The sequence below is a fragment of the Schistocerca nitens genome, chromosome 3 (genome assembly GCF_023898315.1).
Source record: "Schistocerca nitens isolate TAMUIC-IGC-003100 chromosome 3, iqSchNite1.1, whole genome shotgun sequence".
Classification (NCBI taxonomy): domain Eukaryota; kingdom Metazoa; phylum Arthropoda; class Insecta; order Orthoptera; family Acrididae; genus Schistocerca; species Schistocerca nitens.
Window position 1 is genome coordinate 860073024 of NC_064616.1, and position 22796 is coordinate 860095819.

Below are 22796 nucleotides of genomic sequence, written 5' to 3' on the forward strand. Positions count from 1 at the left end.
TCAAAAGGAGACTGAGTGGTTGGCAGTAAAAAGCACAAATTAAGCCTGATAAAGCCAACAATTTTGCCATGATGAACATCGTTGCAGTCACACAGGTAGAAATTAGTGGACTTAACATGACTGAGAATAGGGCACTGTACTCTGACACAAAGGCAACTCCAGGATTACCCACCAGGGTGCATTGCTTGTTGTGTACCAGTGGTGCTATGCCACATTTTCCTTGATTGCACTTTGTATTCCGAAAAAAGGGCAGCAGTTTGTCTTGAGAATGATTTTTCCACTGTTTTAAATACAAGGAGATGAGTGTGGAATAGGGTTTAAGGTCTTGCATATTGTGTAGATTCCTGTCCAAATTACTGAGTAGATTATTTTAATGTATCTTTAAGTGACTGGTTCATCCTTTTAGAGTTAGTGATCAAAGAAGCAACAATTATCTGACAATAGTTTTACAATTTTGCCTATATGACCATTTTGTGCCACACTTTCTGTCTATATGATCAGACTAATCCCAGGAACCACTGTACAAGTTTTGACCCGGTTTTGATCCATGTTGAGTGTGGTGGTCTATCTGACCTAGCTTTCACATTTCAGCGATGTAGAGGTGTGCTAGGAATGAAATGTAGATTAGGCTCCTTTCCACAGTAGGATACCTAGCCAGGGACATGCAGGTTGCTGAAGTGATGTTAAATTTGAAGCTCCTACTGCGCTATATGCACATTTGATACCCGTGCAGATGCCTATAAATGAAGTTACTGTTACACCCAGACAACTCATCCATGGTGTCCCTCCTAAGAGTCATGTAAATTTTCTGCTGTGTTTCAGCAGACATTTGCAATTTTGTTTTTGCAGTGTGTAGCTGGAGTCAGCCAAAGCAAATACTGCTCATCACATCTTTCATACAACTCCCTGCATCAATGAAAGCATTGGTTTGTTTCCCTGTTACAAACAAAATTATGTTTGAAGTGAAATTTTACATGCATGTTCAATAGAGTGGTCCCAAATTAGTGTAGTGCAGTACTTGTTTTATCAATTTGTATTGACAGAAACATTAAAAAATGATGAATAACCAGTACTCCGGCAATGGGGATACACTACACATGGCCTGCACCTGAATAGGATGGGGAAAAATATGTTAGCGTCTCTATTAGCAGAAGCTGTAAGGGGGTCCACGGTCACACAAGGAGTGATCCCTGTGGTTAATGGGTCCAGGCAGACAGGTTTTTTAGGTTAAAGCCAAAGTCCAGACAGATGACAATCAAGATAAATAGAATAAAAGAAACTTCATGGACAGTAAGTAGGGGTAAAGCTAAGGGCAGTATCAACTTACTTCATCAAAATATCAGGGCAATAAAACATAAAGCCGGCCAGAGTGGCTGAGCGGTTCTAGGCACTACAGTCTGGAACCACTCGACCGCTACGGTCGCATGTTCGAATCCTGCCTTGGGCATGGATGTGTGTGATGTCCTTAGATTAGTTAGGTTTAAGTAGTTCTAAGATCTAGGGGGCTGATGAACTCAGAAGTTAAGTCACATAGTGCTCAGAGCCATTTGAACCATTTAAAACATAAAGTAGATGAGCTTTTAGTGTGTTTAGATGACCTCAAAAATAAGAGTGATATTGATATACTCTTGTCTGTCTGAACACCATGTAACTGTGGGCATGGATAGTGTCAATATAAGTGGGTATAATTTAGCATCTTACACTTACAGATCTAGGATGGATAAAGGAGGAGTTGCCATTTTCATAAAACAAGGGTATAAATGCAAAACTGTAGAAGTAAGCAAATTTTGTGTTGATGGGCACTTTGAGGTTTGTGCATGTGAACTTCTGCTGGATAATGTAGTACTGATATTAGCAACAGTGTATAGGTCCCCATTAGGAGACTGGGAGCTGCTCATAAAAAAAGTGTGACTCGCTATTATGCTGCCTGTCAGACAAAAAGAAGAAGTTTTTAATCTCTGGTGATTTCAGTGTAAACGTTCTAAGTAACAGGGTGTATATGACACGGGACAACCGGGAGACCCTTGCCGGTCTAGGAATGGTAGAACGATGGGTTCGATGACGGTTTGGATGTACCGTGCACTATTCAGTGTCCCCTCGACGATCACCAGTGGTGTACGGCCAGTGTAGGAGATCGCTCCCCACACCATGATGCCGGGTGTTGGCCCTGTGTGCCTCGGTCGTATGCAGTCCTGATTGTGGCGCTCACCTGCACGGCGCCAAACACGCATACGACCATCATTGGCGCCAAGGCAGAAGCGACTCTCATCGCTGAAGACGACACGTCTCCATTCGTCCCTCCATTCACGCCTGTCGCGACACCACTGGAGGCGGGCTGCACGATGTTGGGGCGTGAGCGGAAGACGGCCTAACGGTGTGCGGGACCGTAGCCCAGCTTCATGGAGACGGTTGCGAATGGTCCTCGCCGATACCCCAGGAGCAACAGTGTCCCTAATTTGCTGGGAAGTGGCGGTGCGTTCCCCTACGGCACTGCGTAGGATCCTACGGTCTTGGCGAGCATCCGTGCGTCGCTGCGGTCCGGTCCCAGGTCGACGGGCACGTGCACCTTCCGCCGACCACTGGCGACAACATCGATGTACTGTGGAGACCTCACGCCCCACGTGTTGAGCAATTCGGCGGTACGTCCACCCGGCCTCCCGCATGCCCACTATACGCCCTCGCTCAAAGTCCGTCAACTGCACATACGGTTCACATCCACGCTGTCGCGGCATGCTACCAGTGTTAAAGACTGCGATGGAGCTCCGTATGCCACGGCAAACTGGCTGACACTGACCGCGGCGGTGCACAAATGCTACGCAGCTAGCGCCATTCGACGGCCAACACCGCGGTTCCTGGTGTGTCCGCTGTGCCATGCGTGTGATCATTGCTTGTACAGCCCTCTCGCAGTGTCCGGAGCAAGTATGGTGTGTCTAACACACCGGTGTCAATGTGTTCTTTTTTCCATTTCCAGGAGTGTATTTCTTGATCAATTTATATTCCTTTTTGAACATTTTTTCCCAAAGAAAATTACTAAATGTAACACCACACACTTTTCAAAGAAACCTTGGATTACTACAGGCATTAAAGTGTCTTCAGAAAGAAAAAGAAAACTGTATGAGACAGCAAGAACTAGTAAAGATCCAGAAGTAGTTTTACACTATAAAAATTATTGTAACATACTGAGAAAAGTTGTAAGGAAATCAAGAAATATGTATGTTAGAGAAGAAATTAACAACTCCAGCAATAAAATCAAATTAATATGGAATGTTGTTAGAAGAGAGACAGGAAAAGTAATCACTGGGGTAGGTAGTATTACTTGACTTCCGGAAGGTGTTAGATACAGTTCCACACTATTGCCTGATAAACAAAGTAAGAGCCTACGGAATATCAGACCAGCTGTGTGGCTGGATTGAAGAGTTCTTAGCAAACAGAACACAGCATGTTGTTCTCAATGGAGAACCATCTACAGACGTTAAAGTAACCTCTGGCGTGCCACAGGGGTGTGTTGTAGGACCATCGCTTTTCACAATATATATAAATGACCGAGTAGATAGTGTCGAAAGTTCCGTGCGGCTTTTCACGGATGAGTGTCGAAAGTTCCATGCGGCTTTTCACGGATGATGCTGCAGTGTACAGAGAAGTTCCAGTATTAGAAAATTGCAGCGAAATGCAGGAAGATCTGCAGTGGAGAGTCACTTGGTGCAGGGAGTGGCAACTGACCCTTAACATAGACAAATGTAATGAATTGCGAATACGTAGAAAGAATGGTTGTTTATTGTATGATTATATGATAGCAGAACAAACACTGGTAGCAGTTACTTCTGTAAAATATCTAGGAGTAAGCGTATGGAACGATTTGAAGTGGAATGATCATATAAAATTAATTGTTGGTAAGGTGGGTGCCAGGTTTAGATTCATTGGGAGAGTCCTTAGAAAATGTAGTCCATGAACAAAGGAGGTGGCTTACAAAACACTCGTTCGACCTATACTTGAGTATTGCTCATCAGTGTGGGATCCGTACCAGGTTGGGTTGACAGAGGAGATGGAGAAGATCCAAAGAAGAGTGGCGTGTTTCGTCACAGGGTTATTTGGTAAGTGTGATAGTGTTACGGAGATGTTTAGCAAACTCAAGTGGCAGACAAGAGAGGCGCTCTGCATCGCGGTGGTGTAGCTTGCTGTCCAGGTTTCGAGAGGGTACATTTCTGGATGAGGTATCGAATATATTACTTCCCCCTACTTGTACCTCCTGAGGAGATCACGAATGTAAAATTAGAGAGATTCCAGCGCAGGCTTTCCGGCAGTCGTTCTTCCCGTGAACCATACGCGACTGGAACAGGAAAGGGAGGCAATGACAATGGCACGTAAAGTGCCCTCCGCCACACACTGTTGGGTGGCTTGCGGAGTATAAATGTAGATGTAGATGTACTATTAAAGAGAACGAGACCATCCTAACCGACAGTACACAAGTAGCTAATGTATTTAACAACCATTTCTCAAGTGTAGGAGAAAAAATTGGTGGGTGAGAACAGTTCAAAAGAAAAAGCCAGGCAATACATGGAAGAGCCTGTTCTGAAAAAAATTTGTCAGATTAAGTTTCACCTAACAGCCCCCTTGTGAAATAAGTAAAATTATTATATCTTTGAAAAATAAATGTTCTGTTGGAGTAGATGACATCTCTAATAAGATATGAAAACAATGTAAAGCAATTACAGCTGATGTCACATATGTAATGCATCACTAACTCAAGGTATTTTACCAGACAGGTTAAAATACGCCATTGTCAGACCTCTCTATAAAAAGGGAGACACCACAGATGTCAATTATCGGCCAGTATCCTTGCTTACACCATTTCCAAAAATCTTTGATAAAGTAATGTACTCAAGAGTGGTTAGCCATCTCAACAGTAATGGGATACTTAGTAAATCACAGTTTGGATTTCAAAAATGCTGTTCCACTCGGACAGCAATGCACAATTTCACTGTCCACATAATAAAGTCTTTAAATAGTGAAATGTCAACAACAGGAATTTTCTGTGACTTGTCCAGAGCATTTGATTGTGTGAACCATGACATTATGTTACAGAAATTACAATTCTATGGTATAAATGGAATAGCATATGAGTGGTTCAAGTCATACCTACAGAACAGGAAGCAAAAAGTTTCCTTATATGGGTCAAGTGATTTAAATAAGTTTGCCACTTCATCTAACTGGGGTGAAATTACATTAGGTGTTCCACAGGGTTCAATCATGGGTCCCCTTCTGTTCTTGATATATGTGAATGACCTCCCTTCCTATCTGAAACAGGAAGCTGAACTAAATACAACACATCAACAGAAGTCAGTAGACAGGGTAGAGCATACAAAGTTTTTGAGTGTACGTATAGATGAGGAACTTAATTGGAAAATTCATATTTTGGTTCTTATAAAGCAAGGTTCAGCAACTTTTGCAATCAGAATAATTGCCAATTTCTGAGGATATAGAAATTCGTAAGCTAACACACTTTGCATACTTTCATCTCTGATGTCATACCGAATAATATTTTGGTGTAACTCAACATTTAGACAAAATTATTCACTGCTCAAAAGGAAGCGTTTAGAATAATGCGTGGGGTTCATAGTCGCACATCTTGTAGGCATCTTTTTTAAAAGATTGGGAATTCTTATAACAGCCTCACAGTACATTTACTCACTAATGAACTTTGTTCTCAGCAACATGGACCAGTTTGAAAACAACTGAGACATTGATGATCATAATACCAGAAAAAAGAAAGGTGTTCACTATCCTTTACTCAACCTATCTTTGGCACAGAAAGGGGTAAAATATGCTGCTATAAAAATTTTTGACAAGTAACCAGATGAAATAAAATGTCCGACAGACAGCAGTTGTTGTTGTTGTTGTTGTTGTTGTGGTCTTCAGTTCTGAGACTGGTTTGATGCAGCTCTCCATGCTACTCTATCCTGTGCAAGCTTCTTCATCTCCCAGTACCTATTGCAAGCTACATCATTCTGAATCTGCTTAGTGTATTCATCTCTTGGTCTCCCTCTACGAATTTTACCCTCCACGCTGCCCTCCAATGCTAAATTTGTGATCCCTTGATGCCTCAAAACGTGTCCTACCAACCGGTCCCTTCTTCTTGTCACGTTGTGCCACAAACTCCTCTTCTCCCCAATTCTATTCAATACCTCCTCATTAGTTATGTGGTCTACCCATCTAATCTTCAGCATTCTTCTGTAGTACCACATTTCGAAAGCTTCTATTCTCTTCCTGTCCAAACTATTTATCGTCCATGTTTCACTTCCATACATGGCTACACTCCATACAAATACTTTCAGAAACGACTTCCTGACACTTAAATCTATACTCGATGTTAACAAATTTCTCTTCTTCAGAAACGATTTCCTTGCCATTGCCAGTCTACATTTTATATCCTCTCTACTTCGACCATCATCAGTTATTTTACTCCCCAAATAGCAAAACTCCTTTACTACTTTAAGTGTCTCATTTCCTAATCTAATCCCCTCAGCATCACCCGATTTAATTTGACTACATTCCATTATCCTCGTTTTGCTTTTGTTGATGTTCATCTTATATCCTCCTTTCAAGACACTGTCCATTCCATTCAACTGCTCTTCCAAGTCCTTTGCTGTCTCTGACAGAATTACAATGTCATCGGCGAACCTCAAAGAAATAGCTTCAAAAATAAATTGAAATCATATCTCCTTGACAACTCGTTCTATACCATAGATGAATTCTTGAATAGGAATAAATAAATCTATAAATATAGTATATGCAAGGGAATGGGGTAAATAATAGAAATATTAATCTTTAACTATGTATTGTAATATCTATATATTAAAAAATCTTGTTTCATATGTGCATTTCTTGTGCACTTGACACGTTCCACATCATAACAGCTACCGTACCATGCGATTGATCAATGGAACACGCAACCAACTAACTAGCAGTGCTGCTGCATGGTGGTATCAGTCAGTGCTGGCTAGGGCGATGCGTGAATTACTGTTGAAGTACTGATACTGCTGCTAATAGTTGCACAGCTGACTGAAGATAAATGAACAAGTACCACACACATGCAAACAGAATATTTTAAGTTATTTATCAAAAACAGCTGAATATTTGGTACTAACTTCTATACATGTCTTCCTATACGAGTACTGAACTGCATAATGCAATTTTCCTGCACTTCATTAGTTTCATTGATGATGACCCCAAAGAATCCTCTACGGTAGACTGTCTCCTTTTCACATCAGAAAGCAGGCTATGTGAAGGTGTTGAACACAATTTCGTTGTATTGCTTTACTCCTGTCCCTATTTTCTAGGACTAATTGTGTTTAAGGATAATTTGGACATTACAAGTGGCTAAAAACTTGTATATCATGTGTGAAGAAAGCTCACTCCCAAGATGATACATCCTTAGTGCTCTGTTAGTGTTGTTCAGAGATGAACATGAAGATAATCTTGAACAACTCTGCTGACCCACCCTGTTGCTTTCCTTTGTGGGGCATATTTGATTGATTTTACAGGAGAGAAACCGTTGTATAGTTCCTCTCCCACTACCTCTAATACTATTCTGCGTGATAAATAGTATGAAATTCACCTTAAAGTTTCAAGTGTGTTTCCCTTCTTTCTGTGGCAAAGTACAGTTATGTGAGAAACTACTTATCACTCTCATTCCAATATTTTCCTTATTCTGAGGTGTGGAAGCGGTGTGTGGCTCAGTGGCTAGATGTCAGATGAAATATCAAAAGGTCCAGGTTTTAATCTGCAGTTGGTCCTTTTCCTATTACTTATTACTTCTTTCACATCTGGCAATGATTTGTTAGTTTGAAAAATGTTGAGATTCACCATGGCTTGGAGTCCACAGTAAACTGTGGGTTGTCGCGTAGTTGTCTGCATACGTCAGCTCAGTGTCAGAGGAAGCAAGGGGATACCACTTCCATTGGGACCATATCCAGTAATGCACTGCAGTGTTCCAAATAACCTTTGGGTTGAGGACAGCTTTATTATGTGGAAATGTCAAAGTGATTATCTGCAAAGTTAACCATAGCTTGTGTTATCAGCAAACTGATAAATATTTTGAAATTTATGTTTGTTTTTAGGTCATTTACGCGTAGGAGGAACGTCTGACTGGTGCTCGGGAACAACATATTTAATCTCTTGGTAAGCTGAGTGTTGGTCTGTAATTTTGTTGCATGCAGTGTGTTGTATTTTCACTATTTGTTTGTGTCTGTAAAGGTATGACATGACCCAACAGTAGGTGTGCCTCTTATGCCTAGTTTATTTAATTTCTGTAGTAGTGCCTCATTATCTATAATACTGAATGCCTTCAACAAGTCAAGGAATCCTCCAATAATATATTCACCATTGTCTACTTTCTGGTAAATTTCACCCAGAAATTCATAGGTAGCAGTGTCGGTCGGCTGTTCATTCTAAACGTGTTTTGCGCTATGGACAGAATTTGATATTTTTGCATAAAGCATGTCAGTCTGTTGTGGAAGACCTACTCAAAAAATTCTGAGAAGCAGGACAATAGGGCAATTGCCCTGTAATTGACAACTTCTTCTATTTTTCCTTTTTTAAATATTAGTTTCAGTTTTGCAATTTTTTGATAGGAAGAGAAGACCTTGATGTCAGTAAAGTATTGCATAAATGTGTCAATGGTTTTACAGTGATTCCACTACATCTTTTTATTATTTTATCAGGTATACTATCAACTCTAGATGATTATTAATTTCGTTTTTAAAGTTTTTATTACAGTAAAAATTTCTTCTTTATTCATTTGGTACAGATGTAATGAGGTCGCAGTGTTGTTGATCTTGAATGATGTTGCTGTTGCATTTTGGTTACTTGGGTTAATCTTACTGATTAGTTGCCTACATATATTTATTAATAGTTGTTGACGATATTTGCTATATTCCTTGTGTCGGTCACCGAACGAGGTGGCGCAGTGGTTAGACACTGGACTCGCATTCGGGAGGACGACGGTTCAATCCCGCGTCCGGCCATCCTGATTTAGGTTTTCCGTGATTTCCCTAAATCGCTCCAGGCAAATGCCGGGATGGTTCCTTTCAAAGGGCACGGCCGACTTCCTTCCCCGTCCTTCCCTAATCCGATGAGACCGATGACCTCGCTGTCTGGTCTCCTTCCCCAAACCAACTAACCAACTAACTAACCTTGTGTCGGTTATTTTCTCTTCATCTTGACATAGCTTGAATTGGCATTTCTATTAGTGACATTACCTGTCTGCTGTTTCACAACTTTTGATGTAGCTTTTGTCTTGTGGCATGTAAAGGTCATTTTTCTTCATTTTTGCTTCTGTAACAACTATTAAAATATTGATTGTATTTTCTGCAGTAAGCATGAAATTCATCACACACCCACAGTGTCCTTAATACAATATAGATTTTCTTTTTTTCCGTGAAAGATTAATTGCAGCAGGACTTGTTTTTATTATTAGACCATAGCCTGTGTTCCTACAGTGGGAATGCAGTTTCATAGTAGTTACTACATATTTCCACAGATTTGTCAGACTTTTGACATGTTCTGCCATGCTGATATACTGCATTCCATGTTACCTCAGCTAACAGTTGTCTGAAGATATCTATATTCATTATTCTGTGACTAATTCTGTTTGCATTGTGGTTTGTGGTATAGAAAACATTACACTGTCCATTATGGGCACAAAACCCTGTATTTATTGTTCTAGCCTGGAATTAATTATTTTCTGCATTTATAATTTTTTTGTTTGAGTTTTCCTGGAAATTCAATTAACCATCACACACTATTACATTTTTCTTATTATCTTTAAGCTTATTGAATGCACTGTCTTAGTTTCTGTAGGAATATAAGCTAAGATCACATTTGGGCTTCTGTACAGGCAAATTGTAATTGTTTTTAGTGAAGTTATTTCTTTAGTATAAATTTTGAAGTTTTATTTTCCTTTCCCAGGATTGTAAACAGCAGTCTCTCGTGTTACTTCTAACAAAAATGGGTATCTCGACCATGCTCAAAGGATATTGTACAGAATGAGGAGGATCGTGTAAACTGGCAACAATACAGTCCTTTATCAATGTTCACCTAAGCATATAAATAGAAGCTTCCTTCAGATGTTTCTGGTTAATTTTTTTCCTCACTGTGGACCTTTTTTTTCTGTATATGTATCTATCATTTTTGTTTTGTCACCTAAAAATGTCTCTTCTGTAATATTTCTGTGTTTTTTGGTAGTTGCACAACTTTCAACACAAACAATTTCTGAGTTTGGTGTTTGTTTGCTCAGCCTGATCGCAATGTGGTTTTTGTCGAAACTGGTTGTTTTTATTTCAATGAAGTCATCTGTGTGTATTAATTTTGTTAGTATTTTGCCAATGTATGACTTCCCAGTGTTGTTGTGATGTCTGTGTTTCATAAACAGTTCTCCTGAAATGGAAAGTTCAAAGAATGCTACAGTATGATAGACCTTGCTTTTTTTTGGAAGCTCCAAATTTATGACTGAGTCATCCTGCAGGTCCTATCTGTGAGGCATGTTAGTATTAGTGATGTTGGGCAATTGAAGATCAAGTAGTGTAGAAAATCACTGTGTAGTATGCCTACCCTCCTTTCAGTATTCATCATTACTTGCACCCATGATTATGAAAGTATCATTCTTAGATAAATCTCTGAGTGAGTTTGGTGTTTTTTGTTATTTCAGTCAAAGGTGCACTCAATTTCATCATTCCTATAGCCATACATGATGTATTACATTCATTTATTTTTTCAGATTTCTCATGGTGTGGATGTCACCAAGCATCACAACTTATTTTTTATATTCATTTGTTTATTACTTGAATACATTCTCTTGACTTTCTGCACAGAGGTGTTTATAGTGCAGCTGAAGTTAGATTATAATTTACAGAATTTATTTGTTGGCTGTCAGCTTCTTCTGCAACTAATACATTGTACGTAATTATTTTCTGTCACAACTGTTACCAATATATTGCCTGTGTGTGTATTTTCATTTTGCTGTTTGGCACACATACTTCTGTTATTATTGTTTGTATTTGTTTTTAATCTTTTCAGTGCATCTTGTAAGCACTAGATATTGTTTAATTGTGTTGCAGTAACTAACTGTTCAGTACCTAAATCTTGGTTTGTAACATCTGGGATATAGGGATGCAATGTTCGTTATTACAAAAACATAACAATTTTTTGTACTGAGCCACTGGATAAAGAAGGGATGAATCTACAGTTGAGTTTCTGTAAAAAGTTGGAAACATTTTATCACTGTTGCACCACATATATCACTATAAACACCCATGTTTCTGTTCTTAGAATGGAAGCCTACAGGATGATTGCATTGGTGCAATGCCATGAACAGTCTAAATTTTTGTCAGCATGCACACTTAAAAATTAGGTTACAGTTACGCACTGAATTTGTTTATTTTGTATTGTGAGGTCCAGGTCATGAACTACTCCATCACTGTGCATTGTCTTTTCTTTAATCACTTTCCCACGAATTTTCTTGTATGTCTTATCATATTCTGTGAATTTGTCTCTTTTGAGGTGATTGAGATATTTTTTTGTTTCACTAGATACTGTGATAGTAAATTATATCCACTGCATACTTTTCCTTTGTTCAACATTGATTTTTGTAAGGGTTTTTCTTTCTTTTGTGGAAAATGCATCACAACTGTGACACAAAAGTATGAGAAAAATGCATAGAATGAGTTATTGGTTGTTGGTTTTGAAACTATATTTCCCCATGTTTCCTTTGCTAACATTTGTATAAGAATATTCATCTTTTCTTTGTTGAAGTGCCTTTTATATTCCCACTTTTTTGTTACTGCTTGCAGTAGAGAAGAATTTGTTAGTGTCAGTAGTGTGTCATGATCTGAAAGACCTAAGTTTACATGTATAGCCTTTAGTAACACAATTTTCAGTATATGTGAAACAGGGAAGATGACACCTCTGTTTTTCTAGTAAGGTATTATGTTCGAGTATAATGACTTTCCTGGAGACTAGAAATCTACTCTGTAGGAATCAGCATGGGTTTCGAAAAAGACTGTCATGTGAAACCCAGCTCGCGCTATTCGTTCACGAGACTGAGGGCCATAGACACGGGTTCACAGGTAGATGCCGTGTTTCTTGACTTCCGCAAGGCGTTCGATACAGTTCCCCACAGTCGTTTAATGAACAAAGTAAGAGCATATGGACTATCAGACCAATTGTGTGATTGGATTGAGGAGTTCCTAGATAACAGAACGCAGCATGTCATTCTCAATGGAGAGAAGTCTTCCGAAGTAAGAGTGATTTCAGGTGTGCCACAGGGGAGTGTCATGGGACCGTTGCTGTTCACAATATACATTAATGACCTGGTGGATGACATCGGAAGTTCACTGAGGCTTTTTGCAGATGATGCTGTGGTGTATCGAGAGGTTGTAACAATGGAAAATTGAACTGTAATGCAGGAGGATCTGCAGCGAATTGACGCATGGTGCAGGGAATGGCAATTGAATCTCAATGTAGACAAGTGTAAGACATAGAAAGATAGATCCCTTATCATTTAGCTACAAAATAGCAGGTCAGCAACTGGAAGCAGTTAATTCCATAAATTATCTGGGAGTAGGCATTAGGAGTGATTTAAAATGGAATGATCATATAATGTTGATCGTCGGTAAAGCAGATGCCAGACTGAGATTCATTGGAAGAATCCTAAGGAAATGCAATCCGAAAACAAAGGAAGTAGGTTACAGTACGCTTGTTCGCCCACTGCTTGAATACTGCTCATCGGTGTGGGATCCGTACCAGATAGGGTTGATAGAAGAGAGAGAGAGAAGATCCAGCGGAGAGCAGCGCGCTTTGTTACAGGATCATTTAGTAATCGCGAAAGCGTTACGGAGATGATAGATAAACTCCAGTGGAAGACTCTGCAGGATAGACGCTCAGTAGCTCGGTACGGGCTTTTGTTAAAGTTTCGAAAACATACCTTCACAAACGAGTCCAGCAGTAAATTGCTCCCTCCTACATATATCTCACGAAGAGACCATGAGGATAAAATCAGAGAGATTAGAGCCCACACAGAAGCATACAGACAATCCTTCTTTCCACGAACAGTAAGAGACTGGAATAGAAGGGAGAACCGATAGAGGTACTCAGGGTACCCTCTGCCACACACCGTCAGGTGGCTTGCGGAGTATGGATGTAGATGTAGAAGGTCTGAATAAAGTAGTTTTCAGATAAAACTGCTTAAAAGTTTTCTTATTTCTCTATTTTCAGTTATCAGGTTATTCCTTTTTCTTCATTTTCAGGTACATGTTATTATTTTTTCTCCATTTTCAGTTTCAGGTTAATGTTAAAATCAGCATATAATAAATACACTGTCAGGAAAAAAAAATGCAACACCAGCAAGGGGTTGTGTGAAATAAACAAAAGTTGTTAGGCATGTTTCTACATTTGAACAGTGATGTCTGTTTGCAATTTTGTGCCAGTCGCATAAGAGTGGCGCTAGCAGTGACACTATGGGGATGCAAATCAGGTTTTCTTTAAATGCACTCTGTATCATTCATGGGTGTTAATTAGCCTTTATATTAGACATGGTGAGCTGATGGTAGTCAAGAAAGCCTTTATGGCAACAAAGATGCCATTACCACGTCTTACTGAGTTTGTATGCAGTTGTGTAATTACGGCTACGAGAAGCTGGATTCTTCTGAGAAAAGTGACTTCCTTCACCACCAGGACTGCTTGCTTTTCAGTTTACAGACTGACTGTACCTCCCCAGTGTTTCATCTGTGGTTCCCTTATGTAAGTAGACAAAATAACTTCACTGATGTTGTGTTTATATAGTGGAGGTATTTTCAGTTCATTGAGTGAGTACTTAATTGCAGTTGTCAAGTCAGCTTTTATGTAAAATGGATTCCTATAAACAGTGGCTGAGAAATGCTTCATTTGTAAGTATGATGTTGTCATTGGCATATGTGGTGCTAGTGGGAAAGAGACTGGGTTGGTAAATGTGGTATCTTGCTACTGCTTGTTGTTGGCAACATATTCTAAAGTTGTGTAACTATGTTGTTGTCACATGCTGGTGAATTAATGATTGACCAGAAAGTTACTGCACTTCCCTCAACTTTGTGTTACTGGTATAGCTAGCACTTGTAATAGAGTGGGCTGCAGTGACTGGAGCCACTTACCATATATCCACAGTATATCTTGCAGGGTGGGTGTCCATATCTCTGATGGAAAAGGACTTACATTCAAATTTAGGACAGTAATGTGCCATAATGCATTGCTTGACTTGTGTTGAAATCTCTGAAGTTCCATAACATTCTGGTGACATACTTCTGTTGCAGAAGGAGGCAGTTTGAGCCTCTGGGCCTCATCAGATGCTGGAAGAGCCGAGGCTGAGGGGGTGCATTTGATACTCCTCATGCTCTGAAAAGTCTTCGTCATTGATAGCAGAAACAATGAAATCAACATTGTCACACATATTGCCAGCATGCTACAGCTAGGATAGGTTCTTTGATGTGTACACAGTTGATAGCTCTAGCTGTGGACCTTTTTGACATAATAGCTCACTTAACAATTGCAAATAAATACTCGTGTAATAAAACTGAAAATAACTATATAAACATGGGCCCAGTGAAGTTATTTTTCTTGCTCATATGCACTACATGATCAAAAGTATCCGGACACCCCAAAAACATACATTTTTCATATTAGGTGCCTTGTGCTGCCAGGTACTCCATATCAGTGACCTCAGTAGTCATTAGACATTGTGAGAGAGCAGAATGGGACACTCCGCGGATCTCACGGACTTCAAACGTGGTCAGTTGATTGGGTGTCACTTGTCATATGTCTGTACGAGAGATTTTCACACTCCTAAACATCCCTAGGTCCACTGTTTCTGATGTGATAGTGAAGTGGAAATATGAAGAGACACGTACAGCACAAAAGCATACAGGCCGACCTTGTCTGTTGACTGACAGAGACTGCTGACAGTTGAAGAGTGTTGTAATGTGTAATAGGCAGACATCCATTCAGACCATCACACAAACTGCACCAGGATCCACTGGATGTACTATGACAGTTAGGCAGGAGGTAAGAAAACTTGGATTTCATGATTAAATGACTGCTCATAAGCCACACATCATGGCAGTAAATGCCAAACAATGCCTCGCTTGGTGTAAGGAGCATAAACATTGGATGATTGAACAGTGGAAAAACATTGTGTGGAGTGACAAAATCATGGTACACAGTATAGTGATCCGATGGCAGGGTGTGGGTATGGTGAATGCCCTGTGGACGTCATCTGCCAGCGTGTGTGGTGCCAACAATAAAATTCGGAAGCAGTGGTGTTATGGTGTGGTCATGTTTTTCATGGAGGGAGGCGTGCACCCATTGTTGTTTTGCATGCCACTATCACAGCACATGCCTACAATGATGTTTTAAGCACCTTCTTGCAATTCTGTTATGGCAATTGCATCTTTCAACAGGATCAAGCACCTGATCATAATGCACGGCCTGTGGCAAAGTGGTTAGATGAGAATAACATCCCTGTAATGGACTAGCCTGGGCAGAGTCTTGACCTGAATCCTATAGAACACCTTTGCGATGTTTTGGAATGCTGATTTCGTACCAGGCAGCACTCTGTGAAGAATGGGCTGCCATTCCCCAAGAAACCTAGCACCTGATTTAACATGTGCCTGCAAAAGTGGAAGCTGTCATCAAGGCTAAGGATGGGTCAACACCATATTGAATTCCAGCATTACTGATGAAGGGTGCCATGAACTTGTAAGTCATTTTCAGCCAGGTGTCAGGATACTTTTGATCACATAGTGGAAATGATGGGGGAGGTATAGTCTGTCTGTAAACTGAAAAGCAAGCCATGCTCAGGTGGGGTTGTTGCCTTTGCCTGCAGAATGCTACAGCGTCATAGAGGGTGAATAAGAATCTATTTCCCTGTAGCAGTGTAGAACAGTATGCAGAGATTTACATACAGTCTGCCCATATATATTTCTTGTGTTACTATTATTAGCGAGTCATATCTGTATTCCATGTAGTGACATAGTGGGATAGAGAGATAGAAAGTTGGGACTTGTCCACTCGCTGTTGAGTTGGCAGACCTAGAAAGGAGGGAAGTGCATGACCACGATCTGGTGACCTGCCTCATCCATCGTGCATTCACCCTCCAGCCCCCATACTCCCCCTCTCCCCTGTAATGTGGTAATTATCAGTCCTAGAGAAAAAATGTAGGCCCTTCATGTAGGAAATTTAATGTAGTTTAAATTCATACTGGGAATTAATTTTGCTAGAAATTGCAATTTTTGAGATATTCAAGAGAACCATGGAAACGTGACCTTTAAATGCCCCTTCATCCCCACGCTCACACCACACTGATCACAATTTTTGGGACGTTGTTCATGTCGCTTCCTCCTACTACTGTACAAAAAATGGTGACTGCACAATTTTTTTGCCTAATTTTGCTTCACTGACTTGGCTACAAGAAGAATATGCAGATACGGTGTACATTTATGACATTTGCATTGGTAGTGCTCCTGCTACTGTTGAAGAGTACAGGCGGCACTTTCTAACGAGTCACATTTCTGATTGTAGAGAGTTTTCAGCGTATTGTGTGAAACAGGTATTCTTCCAATAATTATTCTTCTGACCATGTAGTTCAACAACCTGTGCAGGAACGGCAACACATTGTTGAAAAGGTGCAGTGAAGTCCTACTGCCTGCACATGGCAGCTTTTTGCACGTATCTGAGACCTACAAACACTAATTTGGTAAATTAGCTGTGGAAAACTTATGTCCACATTCTTCACATTCGTTCAGTGCCACACAACTTGAATTTAGTTACTGGTTAAATATAAACTGACCATTAATTCTGTTCACTGGTGAAGCCACATTCATGTGCTATGGAATCAACAACGTGCATAATAATCATCGATGTTCACAGGAAAATCCATATGCTACTGCGGAAACCAATATCCAACTTTATTTTTTGATCAGCGCTTGATGTGGCATGACTGGTAACCTGTTGATAGGTCCAGTCATTTTAGAAGAGTGAATTATGGGACAGAATTACTTGCATTTTTTGGAAATTTGATTCCTCTGTTCCGTAAGCCACATGGACTGTAGTATACTTCCAGCATGATGGGGCCCCTCCACATTTTACCTGACATGTTAGGGAACACCCCAACCACACTTACCTGAATCGCGGAACTGGTAGAGGCTTGGATGAAGTTGGAGGTGAACAAACAAATGATGAATATGGAAGATGAACTGCTTGGTCTTAATCATGGACATTGATGCTCTCATTGCAAAATGTGTAGAGGCACTCAGACAAACAAAATAATCTATTCTCCTAAAAATGCACAAATTCATTGAAGTTGGTGGGGTATCCAAATATTTATTGTGAATTGTACAACAGCTGTAAACAGACAAGTACGGTAATGCTTAGAGGTGAATGTGTTAAAAATGTTATTTTTCAGTTGATACTTCTAAATCAAATATTGTTTTTATTACTAACTGTTGTGCATGTGCATGTTTAACCTTGACAATGTATTGAATAATATACAAAATAAATAACAGTACACAAAGGAGTTAACACATACAAGACACCTTTCACTTAGTACAGTAGCAAGGGAATGAAGTATCATTCGTCTGGATGTCAGGCCGTGCAGGAATCCATGGAAATGAGCAAGCTTACATGGCAGCAAGGGGTGATGGCAAGTAATCAATGTACTATCCCATGCTGTCCTCTTGGCTGCTGTTACTCATTGAGTAGAAGAGTTAGGCGTCAAAAGGAGACTGAGTGGTTGGCAGTAAAAAGTACAAATTAAGCCTGATAAAGCCAACAATTTTGCCATGATGAACATCGTTGCAGTCACACAGGTAGAAATTAGTGGACTTAACATGACTGAGAATAGGGCACTGTACTCTGACACAAAGGCAACTCCAGGATTACCCACCAGGGTGCATTGCTTGTTGTGTACCAGTGGTGCTATGCCACATTTTCCTTGATTGCACTTTGTATTCCGAAAAAAGGGCAGCAGTTTGTCTTGAGAATGATTTTTCCACTGTTTTAAATACAATGAGATGAGTGTGGGAAAGGGTTTAAGGTCTTGCATATTGTGTAGATTCCTGTCCAAATTACGGAGTAGATTATTTTAATGTATCTTTAAGTGACTGGTTCATCATTTTAGAGTTAGTGATCAAAGAAGCAACAATTATCTGACAATAGTTTTACAATTTTGCCTATATGACCATTTTGTGCCACACTTTCTGTCTATATGATCAGACTAATCCCAGGAACCACTGTACAAGTTTTGACCCGGTTTTGATCCATGTTGAGTGTGGTGGTCTATCTGACCTAGCTTTCACATTTCAGTGATGTAGAGGTGTGCTAGGAATGAAATGTAGATTAGGCTCCTTTCCACAGTAGGATACCTAGCCAGCGACATGCAGGTTGCTGAAGTGATGTTAAATTTGAAGCTCCTACTGCGCTATATGCACATTTGATACCCGTGCAGATGCCTATAAATGAAGTTACTGTTACACCCAGACAACTCATCCATGGTGTCCCTCCTAAGAGTCATGTAAATTTTCTGCTGTGTTTCAGCAGACATTTGCAATTTTGTTTTTGGAGTGTGTAGCTGGAGTCAGCCAAAGCAAATACTGCTCATCACATCTTTCATACAACTCCCTGCATCAATGAAAGCATTGGTTTGTTTCCCTGTTACAAACAAAATTATGTTTGAAGTGAAATTTTACATGCATGTTCAATAGAGTGGTCCCAAATTAGTGTAGTGCAGTACTTGTTTTATCAATTTGTATTGACAGAAACATTAAAAAATGATGAATAACCAGTACTCCGGCAATGGGGATACACTACACATGGCCTGCACCTGAATAGGATGGGGAAAAATATGTTAGCTTCTCTATTAGCAGAAACTGTAAGGGGGTCCACGGTCACACAAGGAGTGATCCCTGTGGTTAATGGGTCCAGGCAGACAGGTTTTTTAGGTTAAAGCCAAAGTCCAGACAGATGACAATCAAGATAAATAGAATAAAAGAAACTTCATGGACAGTAAGTAGGGGTAAAGCTAAGGGCAGTATCAACTTACTTCATCAAAATATCAGGGCAATAAAACATAAAGCCGGCCAGAGTGGCTGAGCGGTTCTAGGCACTACAGTCTGGAACAACTCGACCGCTATGGTCACATGTTCGAATCCTGCCTTGGGCATGGATGTGTGTGATGTCCTTAGATTAGTTAGGTTTAAGTAGTTCTAAGATCTAGGGGGCTGATGAACTCAGAAGTTAAGTCACATAGTGCTCAGAGCCATTTGAACAATTTAAAACATAAAGTAGATGAGCTTTTAGTGTGTTTAGATGACCTCAAAAATAAGAGTGATATTGATATACTCTTGTCTGTCTGAACACCATGTAACTGTGGGCATGGATAGTGTTAATATAAGTGGGTATAATTTAGCATCTTACACTTACAGATCTAGGATGGATAAAGGAGGAGTTGCCATTTTCATAAAACAAGGGTATAAATGCAAAACTGTAGAAGTAAGCAAATTTTGTGTTGATGGGCACTTTGAGGTTTGTGCATGTGAACTTCTGCTGGATAATGTAGTACTGATATTAGCAACAGTGTATAGGTCCCCATTAGGAGACTGGGAGCTGCTCATAAAAAAAGTGTGACTCGCTATTATGCTGCCTGTCAGACAAAAAGAAGTAGTTTTTAATCTCTGATGATTTCAGTGTAAACGTTCTAAGTAACAGGGTGTATACGACACGGGACAACCGGGAGACCCGGGAAAAACCTGGGAATTTTTTCATCCGGGAGAAAATAAGGATAAACCCGGGAATTTTTCATTGTTTTAGTTTTTGTTTTCAGTTAAATTTTTGTGATTTTGACGGGTAAGAACCAATAATCTAACAAAGCATATTACTGTACCCCGCTTCTGTCGTATTATATTGCAGCAACAAAACATGAACGGGAGAAAAAAAAACGAAAATAAAACTTAAGTCGCAAAAGAAATACGCCATATACAACAATAAAACACAGTGCTCATACAAGCGTTTGCCAACTGCAAAGTGTGTCAAAGCCTCTGGGAAGACTATGCAATGCTTCCTAACAACAAATTGTCTCCGATGAGCGTGACGTCACAACTGTTTACTTTAGATTTGTTTGAGCAGTTGCGGGCCGGCCCTTGTGCGTGTGCAGTTTAGTAAAGTATGAGAAGTATCTTTCCCCGCTTCTCGCTACAGATTTGTGGCTGTGCGCTACTATCTAATATTGCCCCGGTTCGGAAATATCGTAGATCCGGGGCTGATTCACAGAGTGGTCTGAGTTCTAGTGGGAAGTCTCCACGTGACTCGTGTTTACGTTTAGTGATTTTGCTGTTTCCTCTTCATTTATTGCTCTCACATTAAACGAAAACAAAATGGATATCTGTGGTCGTGAGCTATCAAATGAATTAAAATACATTCTCATAATTACGGAAGGCTAAAATATGTTACTAGTTTCAGGTTTTATCTCCACCATTCTGACAGTCAGGCATTAATCGCCTTGCAGAACAATGAAGTTATTTTTGTCGGTTTGCTAAAGAAATTTGGCTTTTATTAATATTTTCCGCTGGGGCAGTCAATGTATTCGAAACGAAGTGTTTAAATCCATACTATGGGTTAGTTTCAACTATTCGCTGCATTTCAAAAGTGCATGTTTTCATCCTCTAGCACGTATGGCATTATGCCATAATAAAGAACCAAACATGAGATAATACAGTACCGTTACTCAAGATAATTTACGTCCAAATCTGGACATACGAATGTGCACTTAAAGCCGAATTACGCATTGTAGTATGGTTCACGAAATTCCGATGTTCTTGGAGTATCCTGATGTTTTGTTTCTTTTATGACACAGTGTAAGATCTTTTAATGTTTTACACTTACGAGCATACGGGCTTCGTGCATCATTGTAGATGCGCAAGCGCGGTGACGCCTGTTTCTGGCACTCTCTGGCAACTACTGAAACGGACCTGTTTCTAACAGGTCACGGGAAAATATTTCAAATGGTTGTTTGAAAAGCGTTACATTCAAAGTAAATTTCCTTTTATGCAAGATGAATTATGTGCGAGAATGTACGATGAATTTCTTAAATCACAGAGTGTTTGACTCATTTAAAAATCAAGTCTTTGAGGACGTACATTTAGAAAATTTCGAGCTCAGAAGATCATACATTTATGTCTTTATTAAAAATTTTACTGACGCGTTTGTGTGTTGTACCTATAAGTGTAACACGCGCAAAAAAATCTACATTATATGAGAAAGCTTTGCTTTTCTTGTAGTATAGCTGTGTATGTTAATTTAAACCATTAACTTTTCCTATTTGTGTGTACGCGCTACTGAACACTGATTTTGCTATTGGCTGACTACGTCACGTATCCTACGCTAAAAGATCCGCTGTCATCGGCTGGCGAGATCACGTGACGAGCTAGGACTGGCTACAAAAGCGCATTGCAATCTTGATTTCAATGCTTCGGAAAGTAACATGTGGCGTTTGGTGGAATTTAAATTTACACTTTCGTAATATGCAGCGTACATGTTGCTGCACATAAAAGATCTTTCCAAAACGTGTTTTTTTTTCTATAACCATTCAAAGGATTGATAATTTTTACAGTTCTGAGGAAAAGAATACTGTCACTTGACAGGGAAAGTGTATTTTCACCCGGAAGAGAGTGTAATTTTAACCGGGAAAGCCGGGATTTTTTTTTCTTGTCCGCGTTTACACCCTGAAGTAATTCTGATAGGTAACGTGAACTAGAAATGTATATATAACTATAACTTAGAATCAGTGATCAATTCCCCTACACATATAGCTCAAGACAGTAGCACACTAATAGATAATGTATTTTTACAGAAAGAGTATGTAAAATAAACACATGCTTTTCCTGTGGTAAATGGATTGTCAGACCATGATTCACAACTGATTAATTTACAAAACCTAACAAGGTTTACAGTTCAGAAACCATTAAGTAAAAGTGTGAGGTCACTCAACCCGGTATCTATAGAGCACTTCAGAGAGAGCTTAAGACATGTTAATTGGGGAGATGTATATAATGAGCCAAATGCTAATGATAAATGCAACATATTTCTTGATCAATTTATATTCCTTTATGAACATTTTTTTCCAAAGAAAATTACTAAATGTAACACCACACACTTTTCAAAGAAACCTTGGATTACTACAGGCATTAAAGTGTCTTCAGAAAGAAAAAGAAAACTGTATGAGACAGCAAGAACTAGTAAAGATCCAGAAGTAGTTTTACACTATAAAAATTATTGTAACATACTGAGAAAAGTTGTAAGGAAATCAAGAAATATGTATGTTAGAGAAGAAATTAACAACTCCAGCAATAAAATCAAATTGATATGGAATGTTGTTAGAAGAGAGACAGGAAAAGTAATCACTGGGGTAGGTAGTATTACTTGACTTCCGGAAGGTGTTAGATACAGTTCCACACTATTGCCTGATAAACAAAGTAAGAGCCTACGGAATATCAGACCAGCTGTGTGGCTGGATTGAAGAGTTCTTAGCAAACAGAACACAGCATGTTGTTCTCAATGGAGAACCATCTACAGACGTTAAAGTAACCTCTGGCGTGCCACAGGGGTGTGTTGTAGGACCATCGATTTCACAATATGTATAAATGACCGAGTAGATAGTGTCGAAAGTTCCGTGCGGCTTTTCACGGATGATGCTGCAGTGTACAGAGAAGTTCCAGTATTAG

At 39.6% G+C, this 22796-nt stretch overlaps 1 protein-coding gene across 9 annotated transcripts in view; it reads left to right on the forward strand.

The window, feature by feature from the left end:
* LOC126248892 (serine-rich adhesin for platelets-like) overlaps positions 1 to 22796 on the forward strand; it is a 63239-nt gene that overhangs the window by 22505 nt on the left and 17938 nt on the right. For 6 of the 9 annotated variants that reach the window (XM_049950353.1, XM_049950356.1, XM_049950357.1 and 3 more), the window contains exon 2: positions 8118 to 8178. The exons of the other annotated variants lie outside the window; for them this stretch is intronic. The gene's annotated coding sequence lies outside the window, so the exon portion shown is untranslated. The remainder of the gene's footprint in view (positions 1 to 8117; positions 8179 to 22796) is intronic. 9 annotated transcript variants of the gene reach the window in all.